The sequence below is a fragment of the Tribolium castaneum genome, chromosome 4 (genome assembly GCF_031307605.1).
Source record: "Tribolium castaneum strain GA2 chromosome 4, icTriCast1.1, whole genome shotgun sequence".
Taxonomy (NCBI): Eukaryota; Metazoa; Arthropoda; class Insecta; order Coleoptera; family Tenebrionidae; genus Tribolium; species Tribolium castaneum.
Window position 1 is genome coordinate 3,099,216 of NC_087397.1, and position 20,523 is coordinate 3,119,738.

The 20,523-nt window shown below is 36.1% G+C and overlaps 1 protein-coding gene across 11 annotated transcripts in view; it reads left to right on the plus strand.

Moving 5' to 3' along the window:
• Positions 1-4,096: 4,096 nt before the first annotated feature.
• Positions 4,097-20,523, plus strand: part of kug (kugelei) — an 84,421-nt gene continuing 67,994 nt past the window's right edge. For 7 of the 11 annotated variants that reach the window (XM_015985055.2, XM_015985057.2, XM_015985060.2 and 4 more), the window contains exons 1-2: positions 4,098-4,273; positions 15,575-15,644. The gene's annotated coding sequence lies outside the window, so the exon portion shown is untranslated. Of the gene's footprint in view, positions 4,274-15,574; positions 15,645-20,523 lie in introns of all 11 variants that reach the window. The other 4 variants (XR_010333861.1, XR_010333860.1, XM_015985056.2 and 1 more) reach the window with 3 other exon arrangements.

The following is a 20,523-nucleotide window of genomic DNA, read 5'->3' on the forward strand; positions in this document are numbered from 1 at the left end:
AAAAGACGGTCACCACCTGGGGCCCGCGGTGGCCCAGTGGTATAAGCGCCACTTACGACGGGGGAGGTCGGGTGTTCGAACCCGGATCAGAGCAACAATTTTTCTAAGAAAAAAATTGTAGAAAAGGTAAGTGAATTAACACGAGAACAAAAATAAGAGATTGAGAGAACACAGAGACGTATAAAAGTAAAACGGAGCATAAAACTGAGAGAAATAAGAAAATAATGCAGCAAAAATGTAAAAGTACGTAAAGGTGCCAAATTGTAAACGTACTTTTTGTTTTGAGAGAAAAAGAGATGAACGTAAAGGTGAAACATAACTTCAAATTTTAACGTTGAATCCTTAGATGTCTTACTCTTTGAGTTATAGAAAAATAAACGAAAATATTTAATCTCTAAAAATTTTTAGTGAACTGAGTTAAATGTTTTCTCGAGCTAATTCGCAGACTTTTGAACGGAATGTAATTGCGTTTTAGGTGAATTATTGCAATTATATAGTTTGTAATGTTGATTTATTTAAAAAGTTTGTGTTAAAATATCTGCAAAAGACGGTCACCACCTGGGGCCCGCGGTGGCCCAGTGGTATAAGCGCCACTTACGACGGGGGAGGTCGGGTGTTCGAACCCGGATCAGAGCAACAATTTTTCTAAGAAAAAAATTGTAGAAAAGGTAAGTGAATTAACACGAGAACAAAAATAAGAGATTGAGAGAACACAGAGACGTATAAAAGTAAAACGGAGCATAAAACTGAGAGAAATAAGAAAATAATGCAGCAAAAATGTAAAAGTACGTAAAGGTGCCAAATTGTAAACGTACTTTTTGTTTTGAGAGAAAAAGAGATGAACGTAAAGGTGAAACATAACTTCAAATTTTAACGTTGAATCCTTAGATGTCTTACTCTTTGAATTATAAAAAAATAAATGAAAATATTTAATCTCTAAAAATTTTTAGTTAACTGAGTTAAATGTTTTCTCGAGCTAATTTGCAGACTTTTGAACGGAATGTAATTGCGTTTTAGGTAAATTATTACAATTATATAGTTTGTAATGTTGATTTATTTAAAAAGTTTGTGTTAAAATATCTGCAAAAGACGGTCAGTACCTGGGGCCCGGTGGCCCAGTGGTATAAGCGCCACTTACGACGGGGGAGGTCGGGCGTTCGAGCCCGGATCAGGGTGAAAATTTTTCTATGAAAAAAAGTGTAGACAAGGTAAGTGAAACTACACACAAGCAAAAATAAGAAATTGAGAGAACACATAGAGGTAAACGTAAAGCGGAGATATTTAAAAACGGCAGAAATAAGAAAATAATGCAGCATAAGTACATAAAGGCACCAAATTGCAAACTTAAGGTCCCTGATAAAGGTAGAAAAACCTTTTGTCAACCTGAGTTTCCTCAAGAACGTGAACGTAAAAGTGTAACATAACTTTAAACGTAAATATATCTTTAGATGTAATGAAATAGAGAAATAGCATCTGGTTACAGTCACATTATTGTAGGCAACTGCATATACACAGTTTTGTGGCAGACAAACTAATAATTTTATCAAAGTGAGTTTATCTGTGTTATGAATGAAATCGACGTTACAACGGGTAATGGGAAAGTTTTTGTCAAGGGATGAAATCGGACCGTAAATAGAGAATTGTAACGGATCTAGAATTTTTTATTTAATATTTGAGCAGCACAAATGGTTATTCCTTTGTGTGTTATTAGCAAATTACTCTCGTATTCATTGGTTCAGTCGGGACGAAATGCAACTGAATTTTTTTTGCATTTTGTGGTGCCATTTGGTCGGGGAAAATAAATAATTTATTTTCTTGGGAAATGGTAAAATTTAATTAAGTGGCCTAACAAGAAACCCATAATCGCGAGTTATTGTCAACATTGTGTATTCTGTGTTTGTTCCATGGGAGGCAAATGAATGAGTTATGAAACCTAATAAACCCAAATGAAACCTTTTCAGTCTATTTGCTTTCCACAGAACGAAAACATACGCAGCCGCTTGAGAGAGCAGCAATATTGACTAAAAAATTATTAGCGCCATTTTTGTTTGGGGAAATTTTCCTAGCGGAGGTGTGAAACAAGATAAATATCAGAGTCGTGTATTATCTTCTCTAAAGAGACGTCGGCTGGCATTAACACTCGCCATTGATTACATTGTTTCAAAGGCTATGAAAACATTGAACTGACATTCAGCTAATAAAGCCATATACGTGTATTGAAAGAAAGTATAAAACAGGATATCGACATATTGATTTATCAAAGCAAATGAAATTCGCATTCTATACATTTTATTCTGATATTTTCTTTTCGAAACATATAGATGATTTTCATTCGGGACCTGTCATCCAAATAACAATAATTTATTACCTACACTACTAAAAACTTCGCTATGCTCACGTATCGCCCAAACGATTTGTATGTACTGCATATATTCCACGGACTAAATTGAAATTCTACAAATTTCCACGATATTAAATGTTTATCGCATTTGTTTGACAGCGGATGATAAACACTCCAACTGAAAACATCTACTTTCGGGATTTTTATAGAGCTACAACCAAGACAAAACTACTGTATTTAAAACCATACTTAAAAGAAGTGAAAAATAAAAAAAACCTCTACTTATTTACTCTTTTTTTTAAAGAATTTAGGTGAATTGGAAATTATATACAATAATGTACAACTAACAATCAGATTGCCAATATTTATTTAACTCAATGCTAATGAAGTGTACACATTAATGTTTGGATAATGTTTAAAATGTATTTTTTTATTCAATAATAAACTAAAATATTTCTGAGTCACGTATAGTCAGTCACACGATAAACAAACCAAATAAAATTTAAAAAATGAAAAATATTTTAGTCGATATACTAACATCCAGATATTGATATTACACAGTTGAGAAACTGTAAAAGTTTATGACAAAATATTTCAAAATACCTTTGCTTCGGTTCAGTTATTGATTGCAACATTTTTGTTAAGTTGATTTATAATTAATATGATTTATGGATTAAATCACATGCACGAACTCATGACAATTTTCAGTTTATGCAAATACATCCCATATTTTACATCACTTAAAATTAACATTCAATTATTATCAACTTTGTCACAAATATTGAATTATAATATTTAACTTTGCGACCTGATTAGTGCCTAGTTGAGTTATTTACATTATTTTCAACAAATTATCAGCTTTGTGTCGGTTTATGTTTAATCGGAGATTGAAAAATTGTCTACGCTCAGTGTTTGGTTTCCTATAATTTTCTCGGACCTTATTTAGTTTTTTTTTCAAAAAATAATTCAAAAAAATGTTAAAAACGAAAAAAATTGTTATCAAACAAAAGAAATACTATCTTATCTACGATCGTAATTTAAAAATTTTGTATACTGTGCAGGTGCATCGCTTGCTAATACCTGCAGTGTGAATTTGACAGTTGTGCAAATATTTATAAGGGGGAATAATAGAGTTTAAAAGAAGTCAAAATAACTTCACTTGCCTTATCCAAATGTTTATAGTTTCTGAGATATACAATCTTTACTTTAGTGTATACAAATTCGTCAAAAAATGCAAAAATGCAAACGAAGTTTGCGCTATTTAAATTGATACCTTAAATCAAAGTTTATAACATCACTCTTAGTGAGGTACTTAAATTGGGTGGTAGGTACAGTCACGACTAAAAAGAATGATACCCCTATACCAACCGGGCCGGCTAGCAAGAGTGCGACTACAATCTTTTAGGTCATAAATTTGAACAAATAGTTTAGTTTTTCTATATTTCCGTTCAACCCTGGATATTTAAAATCAAGCACGTTTTCGAAAAGAAAATTGAACTTGGTTACAGTGTATAGGGTGTTTCGTTTTGGTGGAGGCGCAGCCCGGCCTTAAGCGGCGTTCGGTCTGTCCTTTCGGAGTCATTAACCGGTGCAATGGTGCACTGTCGGCATTTCACCATCGAATCGGGCCCCTCGACCCTCTTCCAGCCATGGTATCCTCTTCCATTATTTGTCATCTACCAGGTAAAAGGTGTGCATTCCTAGACGTGCCTCGTTCGTTCAGCATCGTGTATTTTCGTCCAACAGCCGTCTGCTGGTCGCTGCATTATTATTGGCCGCCAGTCAGTTTCGTGAGCGGCGTTCATTCTGAATGTTGCACGAAGTGTGTTCGCGAACTCGTGTGGTGCGTGCAGAAAACTCCGGTTGTTTGTGTTTGTGTTCATTAACATTTAGGATATTTCTTAATTGTCGGATTATGTCCAACTGTTAGAAGTAAGCCGTAATAATTTTATTTTATCACCAGGTGGTTTACCTTTCCATGGGTGTGTTGCCTACGCGTGCTGACGGCATAGGTCCCCATGGAAAGTAGCGAGCTTCGTTAAAATAACTTTAATTAATGGATGGAAGTTTTGGATGGATGGAAAGCGATGTTCGGGTTCACTTTTGGGTTATTACGACGAGTTTTGTAAACAAGCATTCAAGATTTTTGACCCCAAGTGGGTTGCAATGCAAGTTCTTCGCGCTTTGTCTCGAGTCTCCTTCTTCTTGGGAAGTGGTCAATGGGACGAGACGACCATTGCAAGAGCAGGTCGAAGAATAAGAAAAAATATCGCAAACTCTTTAAAAAAATCATTTAAAGAGAAAAAAATCAATATAAAAAAGCAAAAAAAAGTATGCCCAAAAAGAATTATTTAATTATTATCTTAAAAAAATAATATACAATACAATTTCCAAGTTTTATGAGGATACAAGAATCTAACAAATAAATCAAATATCCGCTTGCCTTCAGTTTATTTAGTTAAAAACCCTTATTAGGAAAATCCTATTATTGTTTTCCCAAAAAAAATTTCGTATATCACACGTGAGTGAAATGCCATTATTAAGCTCGTGAGAAGTATCTCACTCACATATAATGATTTCTTTTAAAAATATATCACTGAAAATATAATATACTATTCTTAATACATAGAATATAATTTACTTGACAAAAATTTTTAAAATAGTCCAGTCTTTTTTTCCATACTCAAAAATTAGGACAATGAATCCTTAAGCTGAATACCTATATTAAAATGTTTGCAGTTTGAAAATCACAAATGCATATAACTTCAACAAAAAATAAGTATAAGTAAATTATGTAATTAATTTAAAAAATACCAAGCAATTTGCATTTTGAAAATATATTTTTCAAAAATAAGTATACATAGTTTATACAAAAATTTGAACCATTTTTAACATTTCTTAGTAATTGTTTATCTGATAAGTAATCTTTTGATAATGCATTACTTTTGAAATATCTTAGGTCAGAAAAATTGGAAGTGCTAGACGAAAGGCAGATCAGATTGATTAAATGTTGCAGCTTTTATTTTTGGTAGAACTACATTGAATTCGTTTGGGTTCTATCACTTCTGTTTCAGTTTGCAAACAGTGATAAGTTATACTAGTCAATACAAGAGTTTAAACATTCGAAAAGGCCTCTTATCTTGTAATAAGTGATAAAAATGGATCATTGCTATCTAATAACAAATTCGCAATTCCTGGAATCCACGGAGGTTTTCCGCCCAAATTATGGAAAATGGTTAACGCATTTGTAAATTATTGAAGCCTCTTGGTGGATCAGAAGAGCGTAAAAGCTTTTTGATTTAAATGATTACAAGACATCAAACGAAAAAACGCCATAATTGTAATCTGCGAAAACATCAAAGCGGGTTTCCAGATAAGCTAAAGTTATCATGCTGAAAAATATTTATATTTGTATATAGCTGACCTATTATTAGACCTGCAATAAAAGAATCTGACTTGTGACTGCACTCACATGGAATGTGACATTATCCAAGTATTATTATATCACAAAATGTAGCCACAATTATGATGACATTGCATTGCAGTGATGAAATAATTCTAATTAAACCTAGATATGATTTGCAATTATTTGCTGCTTATTTGTGTAGTCCTGTATTGCATGGAGACAGCACAATACGTCATTTACCTAGCCTACGACCAAGTTATTTCAAGCACGACTGTAAACTTAATTGTGCTTCGTGAACTTTCGACTCATTACAAAATGAAAAATTTAACGAAATTTTGATGACTTCCTGATTTCGGGCCGCCAAGGCGACTTTTATAAATATTTTTCCCTATTTCAGTTTTTAATGTCATGTAAGGTGTAACAGGATCCTAAATTTGTATTATCTGGCACCTTGTCCTTATCTCTTCATAAATTATGGGTAAATACGAGGGGCCGCCGAATGGTGCCGTAAAAATATCGTAAAAAAGTCTTACGAGATGTGCTGCTCTTCAAATTGGTGATTTTCGAAAATAAATTCCGATTATCGACGTGTTTACATATTATTTTTTAATCATGAGGGTAATTAAACTGTCGAATTTAAATTTCCCATTTTTCACGTGTACACAGTTTAATTATATTTCTGTTTGCTTTTATATTTATTCGATAGCTTTCACCAGGCCGGGGTGTAATAAGATAAGAGTTTACTTACATAAATAAAATTTGCCTTTGAAATTTTTGCTGTCCAAGTGTATATTTAGCCCGAAAATTATAAATAATTATAAGCTTTTTATGCAAATTTCCTTCATTTATATACTAATCTTCTCATCCTCATAAACCTGTGTTTATGCAAGCGAAATATTGAATTTAACCCAACAAAATTCCAAGTTTACGCTGACAATGAGGTGGCTTGAGGATACGGTTTTCAAACACATTTCAAGTCAAGACCGGTTGGAATATGTGACTGGTCTAAACTTGTTACTCCCAGGTTTTATCGAAACAAATGATCCATAAGTGAAAAATCTATTTCAATCTTGCGGCAATATTGTTGAATAACGTGGTTGACTGTAAATTGAGTTTTAAGTGACTTCAGGGAGGCAGGGAATACATTTGCGCTTGGGAATTTTCTGGTTTAGTAGACAAAAAATAGCCGAGCACCACGGAGCAAATATTTTTAATTTTATCTGTTGACCTAAGTGTTACTCAACACATGAATCGGGAAAGGCGCCGTTTATCGCGAGGCGTTCCTTATCACTACCTTATTTCTACTTTACCATAAGAATATTTTACAGACTTGGCTTACATTTTATTTAAGTGGAATGTAACATTAGCATAAAAGTGATACAGGATTAGTTGGCTGTATTTAGCAAAACGCTTCAGATTTCAGGGTGTAATTGGAAGAAGAGTCGGCATTGCTTAAGTAAACATGTAAAAAGTTCAGTTTAATATATACTATGATTTAAAAAAAGATGGTTTCTCATTTTTCAATTTTCTTTCCGAAGTTGAAACATTTCTTGTTTTATTAAACTGAAAGCAATATCTTTTCCGGAAGAAATTCAGACAAGAGTATTATCATGTCAAGCAAGTTCTTTTACGTGTCTCTAATAATCCTGACATTCGATTAATTAAACCAAGATCTCTATCAGACAAAGATGATGCGGGTATTTGTGTCTGACCACCGAGCCAATACCTCAATGGCAGCACCGGCGAGCTTATTTTTGTAATGAATGAACTCCGAGGTGTTTAAGTTTGAAATTCAAATCTGAACATTTGGTAAATGCAAATATCCACCTGAATATAATATGGGGTATTTCAGGTACGAATCCTCCTATAATGGAGACACGCCGGAAGCTAAATTCCGCCATGTATTATTTCAGTGCAAAAGACGAACGGTGTGCCATTGTCCGTTTCTATTTATTGCAATTGCATATTCAGTTATGGAGCATTGTGTTAACCTGCTCCACTCTTTGTAGAAAATTTCAATGCGGAGCTTGTCTCGTCGATACCGGCGTTCAATATTGTCTTTTCAGCTGTGACAATAAAACACTATTAAGCTCGCAGCCTTGGTGATCGCACATGATTTTTTTCCTGACACATCGCTTTAAATAGAACCAAATCGAATGACCTAAACCAGGTTTATCAAAGTTTGTTTACAACCGGAATATATTTTAATTGTTGTTTGTTTACGAACTGCAAACGCCAAGGATGAACAATGTGTGCCATTCAGAGCGATTTTATCGTTTGACATAATTTCAAACAATGAAATTTATGTCGCCCGTTCGAATCGTTTTATCGAAAGCCTAATTTTATGAATGGAACCGGTTTTGTTTGAACTAGGGCGAAACCTGGACAAGTCAAGACCGGTTCGTGATTTAATTATGGAAATGGAAAACCTGGAAGTAGTTCCAATAATTTATTTCCTATTCGAGGGCATAATTATTTGATTACTGCGCCTGTCACTCGCACTCGCACCGCAATAAATTTAATTTAATTTTTATAAAGAGTTTTACGAGGTTTTAATTAATTTAAATAAATTGTTTTCGTTAAAATCCCAATACTTTCAGAGATAAAACACGGTATAAAAATCTCTGTTTTAAACGGTTTTCCTTTTTGTGGGGGATTCGGGAGTCTTGCCGAGTTATTTTGTATTCATTATTGCATTAAGGATCGTTACCTGCGGCACTAATGAAAATTTCTAACTAGTTGTTTTGAATAACTAACTCTGAATTGAATTGTGGGAAGGCAACACAAAAGGCCGTTAAATTCTTACCTGCAAATACACTCCCTGAATAAATCTCTTTAGTAAAGTTATGTAAGTGTTCGAGGACCGATCGAAAGAAAAACAGCTTGTGTGTATATTTAGCGATGGAGTTTCCGTGAAAATATCAGTCCAGTTTCATCGTGCGTGCGAAGAATTTTCCAATCCACTTGTAACTAATACTTTGTGTCACAGGCTGACAAATTTATTATTTCGTCTTTTCGCTCCGAGATTGAATTACGCGTAAAAATAGCCTGATGGACACCAGTCCGGCCTCGGGCGTGCAATTTTGTCAAAATTTTCACCGTGGTATTGATCTCGTTTCTAATGCTTTTCGGTATTTAGCTGATCCCTCTGAAGTATTTTCTTTGAATTCTTGTGAAGTGTCATAGCTTTGAGCCGTTCGTGGAAAGAAAACATCGTTATGCTAACACCGTTCAGACGAAATGTTATCCTCACATTATTTACTGGCCGAGCGCTAGATTAGGAGCGGAAATTTATGGATCACGAACTCCAGAATCTGTATTAAAGACGTTGGGCTAAATTATTACAGCCGGAGCCAGTTGCATGTTGTTCGTTGTATCGGAAATATAAATAACTAAACAAGCTGCAAAGCTATACAACTTTTATCATCCATAATTCCTGCGGGTCAACGACACGCTGCAACTTATTGACATCACCTGCATTGGCGGCCACTTAACCACCACCTATGCAAATAGAAACAGCACACAATCACGAGGATCGATCGCGAGATGAGCACACCATATGCACAATCCTCGCCAATTACAATCAAGGGTTAGAGCGGATTTTCTTAAGGAAATTTGATGGAGCGGTATTAATTACCACCAAATCCCTGGATTTCCGCAGATCGATTCGATGAAATACGTCCGAGGAGTCGGATTTTTTCACTTGCTACAAGTGCGAGAACAAAAAGAGACTATACAAAGAAACAAAAGGTCTTAGTTTCAAGTGGTTTTAGAGGTGTTGCTAAAGCGAAAGAACTCAACAATCACTAACTACAAAAGACTTGCGCGAAATGCCGATTGAATTTTTCGGTGTGTTCAAAAAAACGGAAATTAAGTCCCGCATATTGCAAGACAAACTTTACCTGAAGGAAATTACTAAATTAAATAGATGGGAACGCGGAAAATTGCAGGTAGGTGTTTATAAGATTAAAAAGTAGAGCAGGTAAATATTTTCACAAGTTCGCTGTTTGCAAAACGGAAAATGAAAATAGGACGGTGAGCTGCTTAAATCAATAGAAATATTCAGTCTTCAATCGGGACTGAAATGTTTAATAAAAATGGATTATGTTTAAACCAGAGACAAAGAGTTGGGTCTTGTAATTGTGAAAAAGAATAAATCTCGTAATTAGACTCTCGTTTTAGTGTTGAGGGAAATATTTTTTCTAATTGTGTTTCCAAGTTTGTGTTTTATAAAAGCCTTCGTCGGAGCTTCAAACATTTCGTTCCAATTTTGATTTATTGGAGAAATAACTCCTTTCGTTGCTTTATTTAAACAAGCCCTCATACAATATTATTGCAGAGGCAATATTGCACATGTGGGATGTTCTTTCTGCATGTATGATCACAGAGACTTTGTCGTGTAGGTTCATTTTGAAATGTTTTTAGCAGATTGCAACTACACGGAATATTTAGAGGTGTCTGAGACTCGGCACTCGTCAGTGGCAGCTCGAAAGTTTTTAATGTTTCTTGTTGCGGTATATTCTTTTTACGAGCCATTTGATAGCGAGGCGGGTCGCCATTTAGGGCTTTTTCAGTCACAATTGTTGTTGGCGAAAAATATGGCCCTAATTATAATCGATTTGCGCAAAGTTGTAAAAATCCTCACGTGCTTTTAAAATAATGAATTCAAGCCGGGACACAATACACATAAATAATGAAATAGTCTGACTTGATCCGAACAATTGTTCGTAGATAAAACACGCTGCAGGAAATAAGTCTGCCGCACAATGTGTTTCAATCAAAGGGAATATCGTGAAATATTTGCAGCGAGTCGAGTGCCTCACTTCGATCCGAATTTCACCTCAATCAGCTAAATTAAAACCAAGACACATATTTAAGCGAGTGTTTTAGATTGAATTTCGTTCGAAGAGATCCGGGTTTTTCGCCGTTCCGCAGAGATTTTCGAAAGCTCCTTAGGTACAGACTTATCTTATGAAATATGAGACACGTGTACGATCTGGCTTTAACGTGTCTGTTCTTTCAGCGGACATGCGCCTTAATTGAAAGATACGTTTTTCATCGCAACAGAAATAAACGGCCATAAAAGAGCACTTATTCCGCTATAATGTACCACCATAAATAAAACTTACTACGACTTGACCCAAACACAAAGTTTTAATGGGACGAAAGCGGGCTTTTTCTCACTGGAAAGAGTGAGGAAAAGGCGACTTTTTCACCCTACAGTGATGAAAGTTTTCGATTGGAAGGCTGGGTAAATTTATGGGACAGTGTAGGTTGATGTAGCTGTAATGGCCGTAATAAACCTCTTTAATCAGGTGGAGTAACAGCAGGGTCCACCTCTATCCGCTCATTGTACAAAAAATTAAATACCGCTTATGGGGAAATAAAGAACAAAGTTCACCTAACTGTGCTTTTCATTGTTAGTAATTTACTTCATTAAATCGTTATCGCAAAGTTTAATAAAATTATAGATTCAATGCATCCAAGGCTGCACTTCACTTCTTCAATGAATTTCGTGTCATTTAGAACCCAATTTAGTGCTGCAAGTCCGCCCACGTTTTAACGGAAATCTCAACAATTTCCAGCCCACCGACATATGTTCAGCTCCGGGATGCATGAAGAACGTCTAATGTTACAAGAAAGATTTCCTAGAGATTAACCAACCGAAGAAAAACGCTTTTTTCCCTTTTGATAACTTGATAACATAATTGCTTGACACGATAATTACCCACTTTTGATTTACAAGGCCCAAACGGCCACCCAACCTCAAGCAAATCGCATTTTTCCCGGACAAAAACCAGATTTATGTCATACAGCTGGTGAAGTGACACCAGATTCAGTGGGAAAAATGGCCCTCCATTGTCTGATCTAGCATACATAATCTAATTCCGCCATTAATAACATTAATTGAATGAGTAATTATGTATGTTTGATGTGAGCTTAGTGACAAAATTTTGCATAAATTACAAACCATGTCACGGCTAATTAATGAAATAATTATGAAACCCGGCCCCCATTCCGCGCCGAAAGCTCGTGATTTAAATAATATAAACATTTGCGTGGCCGTTTTTCACCCTTCTTCCCGAAGACAAGCATGGATCTCTCTAACACCCTTGGAATTTCTCTTTGCAATAAATTTGCATCTCCTCTCGTAAACCTTGTCGATAATACCGGGTGTAGCGGCAGCTCGATTTTTCTCCAACAAATCAAAAGTTACGTTTTGGAAGATTCGTGTGGAGGCATTAGCGTGAAAAAGCCTTAGAATTATACGAAAGCGGCACGCAAGAATGTGGAGGTGGTATTTATGGGGCCTAAACAGCAGGTGCGATGTAATTTCCGTCTAATTCCCAACAAAGAAAATCGAAACGAAAATTAGTCCTCGATCGGGATTTTTAAGGAAATGAAACGCGGTTTTAGGGGAAAAACAACTAATTCTGTTAGTTTGTTTACCGACTCTGGCGAGATTTTCATTACGAAGAATGTCAATAAAATTGTGAATTTCTCGGAAGGAGATATTATTTGATCTATCGGTTTTAGCTCGGAAGACAACTGAGTTACATTGTTATGTATGGGACTTGTTCGATAGTGACACTTCAAAGATAACCTTTTCGAGTTCACAATTTAATACAAGACGAGAGTTAAATGAATTGCACTGTGTTGTACTTTATTCAGGACAAATATTTAAGGGAGATGGAGGAAGGAACTTTTTATTTTAATTAAAAGTGACGGCGTAATTTTTCCCGTTCATTCATAAAACTGTGTAAACACTGCTAATCATGCTAATTTCGTCGGAACTAATGGTGTGTAGTTTCGGTAGAACTTGTTAAAAAATAAAGAGATAATTATCCACGTTTTCCTCGTTTCTCTAATGAAGCGGTGTTTGAAGAAAGAAGTGGGACTTGCGTCTGACCACAGCTTTTGAGTTATGTATTTTCATAAGTTGTAAGCTAGTGGCACCCATTTGGCACTTGCTCCAAGTCGGCAAATGTTGACAAATCGTCGTCATACATTTGGTGGAGCTTTTTATGTTACAATAACTAAAATGACCGATTTTTTATGCCAGTCTAACGTGTTTACTTTTACTTGCAAATTGGTCTTGTGTATGTAAAATAAGCTCAACTTGGTCTTAAGCACGTTTTTATTCATTTGACTGTTGGAATAAAAAGTTACGATTATTCCTGTTGTGCAGAAAATAAAAGGATATTATTGCAAACGGCGTCTTATTTCTCCCCCGACATAAAATTAAAACAATCTCACGTCGCTGCGCGAATAACGTCATTGTAGTTATTGTGTGGCAGGTGTTCGATTTTAATCGTGATATTTCACGGTCCATAAAATTGCAAAAATGGAAAGATATATCTTTTTGTCTCGCTGTTCCCTAAACCTAATCGGCGAATTTCTGCCGGAAAATGCTAACAAACCCGTATCGATTCGCGAGTAAATGGATTATGAAAAACAACCTTGAAATATTATTTAATCCCGATTTCGGTGGAGTTTGAGTCGAGTCAATTAAATTTGGGGCCGTTGGGGCGTCGCGGTTAAACACCTGAAATATTTATACAAAGCGCGAAATTTTGAAGATGTGGCAAACGTATCTGGAAAGCAATTTGTGTTCGACTGAAAGAGAAATTGGGGTAAAATTGAATACCAGTAATTTGGCGATGAACAAATTCAATTCCACATGTTCTTTCGTAGCGGCTTATTTTTCCTTTTCTCGTTTCGAGACTCGCTTGATATTTTTATTTATTAGGCATGTATCAGGGCCGGGAAAAATCCTCTCCTGCGACGATATCACTAAACTGTGAAAGAACATTTATTTTTACGTTTTGCAATTCAACAGTTTATCTAGTGACATTCCCTTGGAAGTTAATTTTGTAAATGGCATCTCTCTGTTCGTGTTACAGCGAAATCCAGTTGTTCTACATGGTTTATTATTATACTCGGGGAGTAATCTCGAAGAAAGCCCTTTTTCGCCTGCACCCCAATGCAGCCAATAACACGCCATTTTCATAATTTCGGCTCTGGTTAAATGTGAATTAAGCGAACGCAAGCAAAACTGGAATTGTATCCTCATAATTGGATTTTTTACGCTGAAATAAAAGTCTTTGCTAAAGTTGTATACATCAAAGCATAATCAAATTAGAGTGTGGCTGTGCATTTCGTTCGCATACAAATGGATCACTTTCAAAGTTTTTATCGCTGCTTTCAGGACTATAATTTAATAGATCCACCTCAAATAATTATCTGCCTCGTGAAAATACACCGGGGTTTAATCTGCCTTTGTGCATTTTTCCAGTTATCTCGTGTCATCTCGCGTTAATTTTTCCCCCTTGTTTACATGTCTTATTCGGTTGCTTGTCCGGTCGAGTTAAGCTAAGAGATTTACTGGTAGATTTTGCTGCTTCCTTCGATTATTGCTGCCAACACATGCTGTCAGTTTGTTTATTCTTGTCTACTTCCCGTTTTGTCTGGAAGGGGTGTGAAATTCAAAACCCCCTCAGTTTCGGCACCGTGCAGTGGTTGAATTTTTTCGCCCTGGTGCATCCTTGTAATTAAACAAACTGTTTACATTATTGATTAATACATCCGGTTTGCTGGCTCTGTTATTTTAAACCGTGAATTGTTCCCGAAATACAACTTCCGAAAACAGACGCGAAATGTTTCCGGTGTCGAACATAATAATTAATTAGTCGGCTCTAGCATGTGCTACTAATAGATTCGTATTTACGTTACTTAACTCCACAATTGACTCTTCACGAATTTCCGTAACCTAATTAGAATTTTTCACACAATGCTTTATAAATTCGGAAACAATAAAGACAAGGTAAAAAGCATCTAAAAGAATTTCCAAAACAAAGGATCTTGTTAAAAGCTATTGTGTGTCAAAGGGAAGGAAAGCTTTCTTTTCGGCCGCTTTGTTTTGCGCTGTTATGTGATTATATATGTAGTGTCATGTCATTCGCAGCTTTTATGAACTATTTTTTCATACGTGAATTATTGTTCTAGTGGCGTTTATGCGGCCAATAAATTCACTTAAATTAATTACCCACGATTTTTAGTTGGTTTTAAAACACCAACTTTTAAAACACATTATCGATCCATCTTCTCATACGCTCACTGAGTCTGAACGATAATTGAAGCAGACATGGTACTAATGAAGTGGAATTTTATCAGTGTTAGCTTTAACTCAAGTCACCAAGAATATTCATTTAACTGAGCTTTCATACTACTCGCAACAAAAAACTTGAACCAATTTTGAAAATACGCTTTGTTTTTGCACAAAGCTAGAATTAATCCAACTCTGATGTTTTGAATAACAAGTTGGGCTCAACTTATGTCAAAATGCACAAGCATACTTCATATACATGCAAATTTATACTTAGAGCACATCCAACTTTTGCAAACATTTTAACGAACAATATTCTATGTAATTGCCTAATTTCCTCTTCGCAAGTGCACTTTCTGGTGATTGAAACGTCATCCTGCATCACACTTGACCCAGGTTTTAGCGAATTTGGCTCTGTTTATTTAACTCCACGGGCAGGTACATACACACGCTCAAATCGACGTGTTTGTACAAATGTGGGAGTTCGTACGACTTATTTAAATATACAAGACGTGAATTTACATCGAACGAGATATTTAAGTTAAAAATTATATATTTAGTTCAAACACATAAAAATTGTACCACTTCCTTGTGTCAACAATCGCTTTCTATCACCTACTGGTTGTTTGCCTACGCATCTGCATGACCGCTGTGTGAAAAATTAATGTCTTAATGAATTCTGGTTTTCACATTTTTCTAACAACATTTTTTCGTTTTTCAGACAACAGATGAAGAGGTTTACCTTCAACCTAGACGATATGCTAACCTTGACGCGCCGAAGTAAGTTAAAGGTAATAAAAGCCACATTACGACATTTTTCGAATTAATCGTACAGTTTGCCAACTTTTAGTTATTAGTGATGAAGCCCTCACAATGGAAGCTCGCAACGTTCTGTTTTTGTCTAAATTCATTGCGTAGGCAAGGGAGAAACGAAATAAGTTAATTATAAGTTGCGAGGCACATTTTGTTTGTAAATATCACCGAATTACAACTTAGTACGTGTAGGGTATCAGTGTCAAGTTACCCCTGTGTTAAGTTTGGCAATATTTCTTGTTTTCTGTTTCTCAAAGATGAAGCCGTACACGAGTTGTCGGGGTGTTTGAGAGTTTCGGTGCGAAAATTAAATGGGAGGACCGGATTATAAACTTTGCTTTGTGCATTATGACAAAAAATCACCGGTTTAAGACGAAATTTAATCGGCCTGTTGGCCCATAAAAGCCAATTAGAATGAATTGTTGCGAAAAACCGCTTTGTTTATTCATAATTCATTCCGGATTGTTTATTTGGCGCATTACGAAGGCGTTAAAACAACGCAATCCCCGATTAGCTAAACTAAAATAATTTAAAATATGGAAGTTTTAGCGTCCGGCTAATTAGACGCGGCATAAATATCCATTAGGCGTCGCTTTAATCCTGGTTAAGTTGCGTCTTACGGAACGCATGCGCTTGCGTTATGCTATTTTACGAGCGGCTGCGTAACCTGTGTGGACCGCAGTCTGTGATTACAACTATTACGGCTACATTACATGGCTAGATTACATTTGGGATGTGTTTAAGCTCTGGTGACATGAGCGACATTCAAATTAGCCCTGATTAGGTTAATACCGGTTGCACTTTGCTGCACACAATTAACTCCATGCATTTTTTCATGTGTGAACGGGGCATTATCCATGGGACCGTAAATCTGAAAAAGGTCTTGGAATATTTATGCCAGATGAAATGCTAAGTACCGCAAGGCGAGGCTAAATGTTTGCCTAATAGCTATTATTATTAATTGGGGAGGAAATAAAGCCGGTTAAGGGGAGTTTCGTTTTTAATGAAAAAGGGTTGCGCCAGGTTTACCAAAAATTTAATAATGTAAGACCGACCCGGATAAGTGCTTGTGGTCAGCGAGTCTTGAGACTCTTCACATTAATAATTGGCAAAATTGTGTGTTCTAGAATAAGCTTTATCACTCCATTAACTCCCCTGACCTGTAGCTAGGGGCAGATTTTGTTTGTTTACGTTTCGAGTTTCCATCCGAGCAAAACTGTGATCTTGTGTCCACTGACCCTTGGAAATTATTGCAGACATGTCCAGTCAACTCAATTAAAACTCGAGATAATGCCCATTCGTGTAAATCAATTACGGGATGCCCGAAAATCGCAATAAATTACTCACAAACCTTGCAGTTTTAATTAGGTGTGGACATAAAAATGGTATTGGGTTGTAAACCCGGCGCCTCATAAACGCCTCTTTCGCAAGAGGTTTATGCAAAAGTTTATGTCTAAACCACGTCATTGTTTACATCAGCCGAGCGTTTTTCTAAATTGTGTACTCTCGGTAATTCCATAAATTTTTCTCCAGTTATCGTCCCTTGCCTTAATCGCGTCCTTTTGCAGTAAGTTGTAATTTTTGTTCCACCCTTGTCTCATGTAAATTCCTTGGTGTGTAGTGCCCTAGTTGCTCGCGATGCCTGGGAATTTATCGTTATTGCTGCTAACCCTTTCATGACCCCTTGGTAATTCAGAGAGAGCGGCCAGCTTTAGATACCTGTTTTCTTCAAGTTCTTTAAGCTCGACTCCGTGTTGGATTCCGCGATAGTCACGCTTCGACTGAATTCGCCTTCTTTGTCTTGGAGGATTTCCCTCTTATCAAGCGACGCGACCCCGAAATAAATACTTTTGCCGAACTACGGCACACAAGCTTGAGTGACACCCAAAATCTGAATTTAACTGCTGGAAGTTTGGCACGAATATTGCAGATTTAGCTTAACCTCGTACGATTTAATTAGGGGTTAAGAGATGCTTTGCGTTTGATTAAGAGAACGAGGTTTGATTCGCTTTACCCTGATTTATCTCCACCTCACAAAGGATTCTTCGAGGCGGGAAGACGTGACGAGAAACATATTTTTAACACTCGGATGAAACGGAAATCTCATAATTACCATAATTATCAAAAGTTATAAATACAGATAAAGTGTCAATTAAGCCCGACTGATTCAGCTTTTAAAAATAATTATTTTGCCTCCGACGCTTACATTAAAACTTTGCCAAGACGAAATCAATTTGCGAGTCGCCAGGGATTCGCAAATAATCGAATTTTTTCACGGGTAAATATTCAGCATAAATGCGTGGTGTTTGAAATTAGTAATTGATGGGAAGTTTCAAGAGACAGAGCAGTAAATTGTGTATCGCTTTCGTCGAGGCTCATTTTATTTAGCCCTTAATTAAATTTAGAAAACCAGTAATTGGTTGGAAACTTTATTGTGAAGGATTTAAAGAACTTAATTAACCTGGACACAATAAACTAGAAGCTCAATTTATCACATGTGGGGTTTTGTTTTTCCGGAATCTATAGGATTTTAAATAATCGTTTAATTGCTTTAAAGTTGGGAAATATTCCCTCCTGTTCGAATTAAACCCGCATTTTATTTTTATCTTTGAGTTATTGATACTAAGCCAGTTTCGATTAAATTTGAACGAGCGAAATTTACGTCATTTGTATAGTTTTGCAAGTTTAAAACAGTGCACTTGGATTCTTAACTAAGTTGTTTGCCGGAACTTATCGAGTTTGGGAGAATTTCATATCCAGACAATCACATCTGACTGCAGTAACTTATCGGAATATATCAGCACGAGTTTGAAACTTGCCATTTACAAGTGGGAAGTATTTTTCTTAAACCTGCGCACAATTACGTTCTGACGCGTCCCATAAATAATTCCCTAATGATGAAATGTGAAAATCTGCAATATTGGCGCACTAGCGGTTAAAATGTTGGAATTAATGGCCTCATCAATTATGATATCCAGTACCAGGGCTGAAACCGATCGTTTTGTCTTATTAACGGGCGAAAGCGCTGACTTGCATACCAGTTAAAAGGGTGGTTTGATTGACAATTGTGTGTTGTTTTTGGCGGATCACGTAGCGAATTGGGCTGTAAAAACGATGAATTTCTTTCTGCATATAAATATGAATGAATGCGTAATGATATTGTATTTTTTGCGCTGTGGGAAAGTCAAAGGGGATTTGAAATGCGAAACGGCTGTTGTAATACAAGGGATTTGCTTGTAGGTTGTCGTATCAAGTTTTGTAAATAATTGCGACCAATCATGCAGAAAAAGATAACGACTTTTTAAAATGTATGTTTACAGTGATGGCCTCGTTCCTTTGACATGGCGTTCTTGGCTTTATCTTCATACATTTTAAAGTATGAATGATGGTATCTACAAATGAATAGATGGTTAATCGCTTACTGCTTTTTTCCTCTTTGTGATACTGATTGCTAGAGATAGGGCGTTGTGGACGTAATGCAGCCGGTGGTTGGAACAATGACAGAAATTTTGTAACTACAAAGATACAATCTCTTTGTTTCTTCCACATGTGGGGGGCGGTTGAAATAAGGGCGAAATTTTGTTGTGTTGATTAAAACAGGATTGATCGGTTTTGATACTACGCATAAATTTTCTCTTGTTGATCGCAAAGTTGGCAAACTTTTACCGAAAACTTCCCTATTATTCAAGTCTTGGGTATAATTATTTTATGCCTGCGAAAGAAATTGGTAATATTGAAAAGTTTGGCTTGTTTGTTCCACTTCTAATTTCTTCTACAGTTTCAATAAGAGGCGACTGGAACTGCATGAAATAGACTTTAGAGAAGCTAATAGCATATCGGGGGATTTTTCTTTGAATTTATCGAAAATTGGAAGTGTTGGTCTTGCTCACGAGCAATTCAACTGAATGGTTTATTTATGTGACGTAACATGGAACAGCCATTCATATCTTTAAATACCTACATAAACTAGAAAGTAAACGCTAGAACGTGTGGGTTGTTTCATTGATGTGTGTATAATGTATGCACATGTCTGGTTGCTTTTTCAAATACCATAACCGAAAGAGAAAGTTGTTTTTATTGGCAAGGGTCAAGATGGTGAATATCGACACGAATTATTGATCCTGTAAATGTTAAGACAATAAAAACCGCACTCATGGGACACATGCAGAGTAAACACTTTCTTAATTAAAACTTCGCAACTTTGTTCAGTAACTAGCGTCATAGCTCCAAAGGTAATACCTCGTCTTTTGGAGAAAAATACCTGTTGAAATAATGGTCAACCGAGCTGTTTTCTCGAGTGTGTTCATACGTATCCAAGCTTTAATACTATAACTTGCTCAAAACGGGTAATTAAAACTTTTGTGCTTAAAATCCAGCGCAAATCCTGTTTACACGAGACGAAAGGGCTTTATATCAATGCTCACCTCTAATTAGATTTCACCATTTTACCACCTGAACAAAATAAAAAGGCAATAAACAAGCAAATGCGATTTGTACGTGTCGTTTAAACTAATAGTTGAAGTTTAAACAATGACGTGACGTGTGGTTGACCGCGGAATTGCAAACGTTAGCTGCTTTCATAAACTTCATCACCCCTACGTAACAGCTGCATTCTATTGGACGCAATAAGGGTTTTCGTTTCGCCAAGGGAAAGGAAAAAAACTCCGGGACCAAGATGGACATTTCGGCGATGTTTTCGCGATGTTAAAGAGACGTCATGCAATTCATAAATCAATGAATCTTATGAATAATTCATTCACGCTTGTCCCTTCTAGTTAACGGCAATAATGTTGCACCGAAATAGGTCGGCAAAAACTGAGATGATTGGTAACGCTGTGCGATTTCTGGATTTTGGCC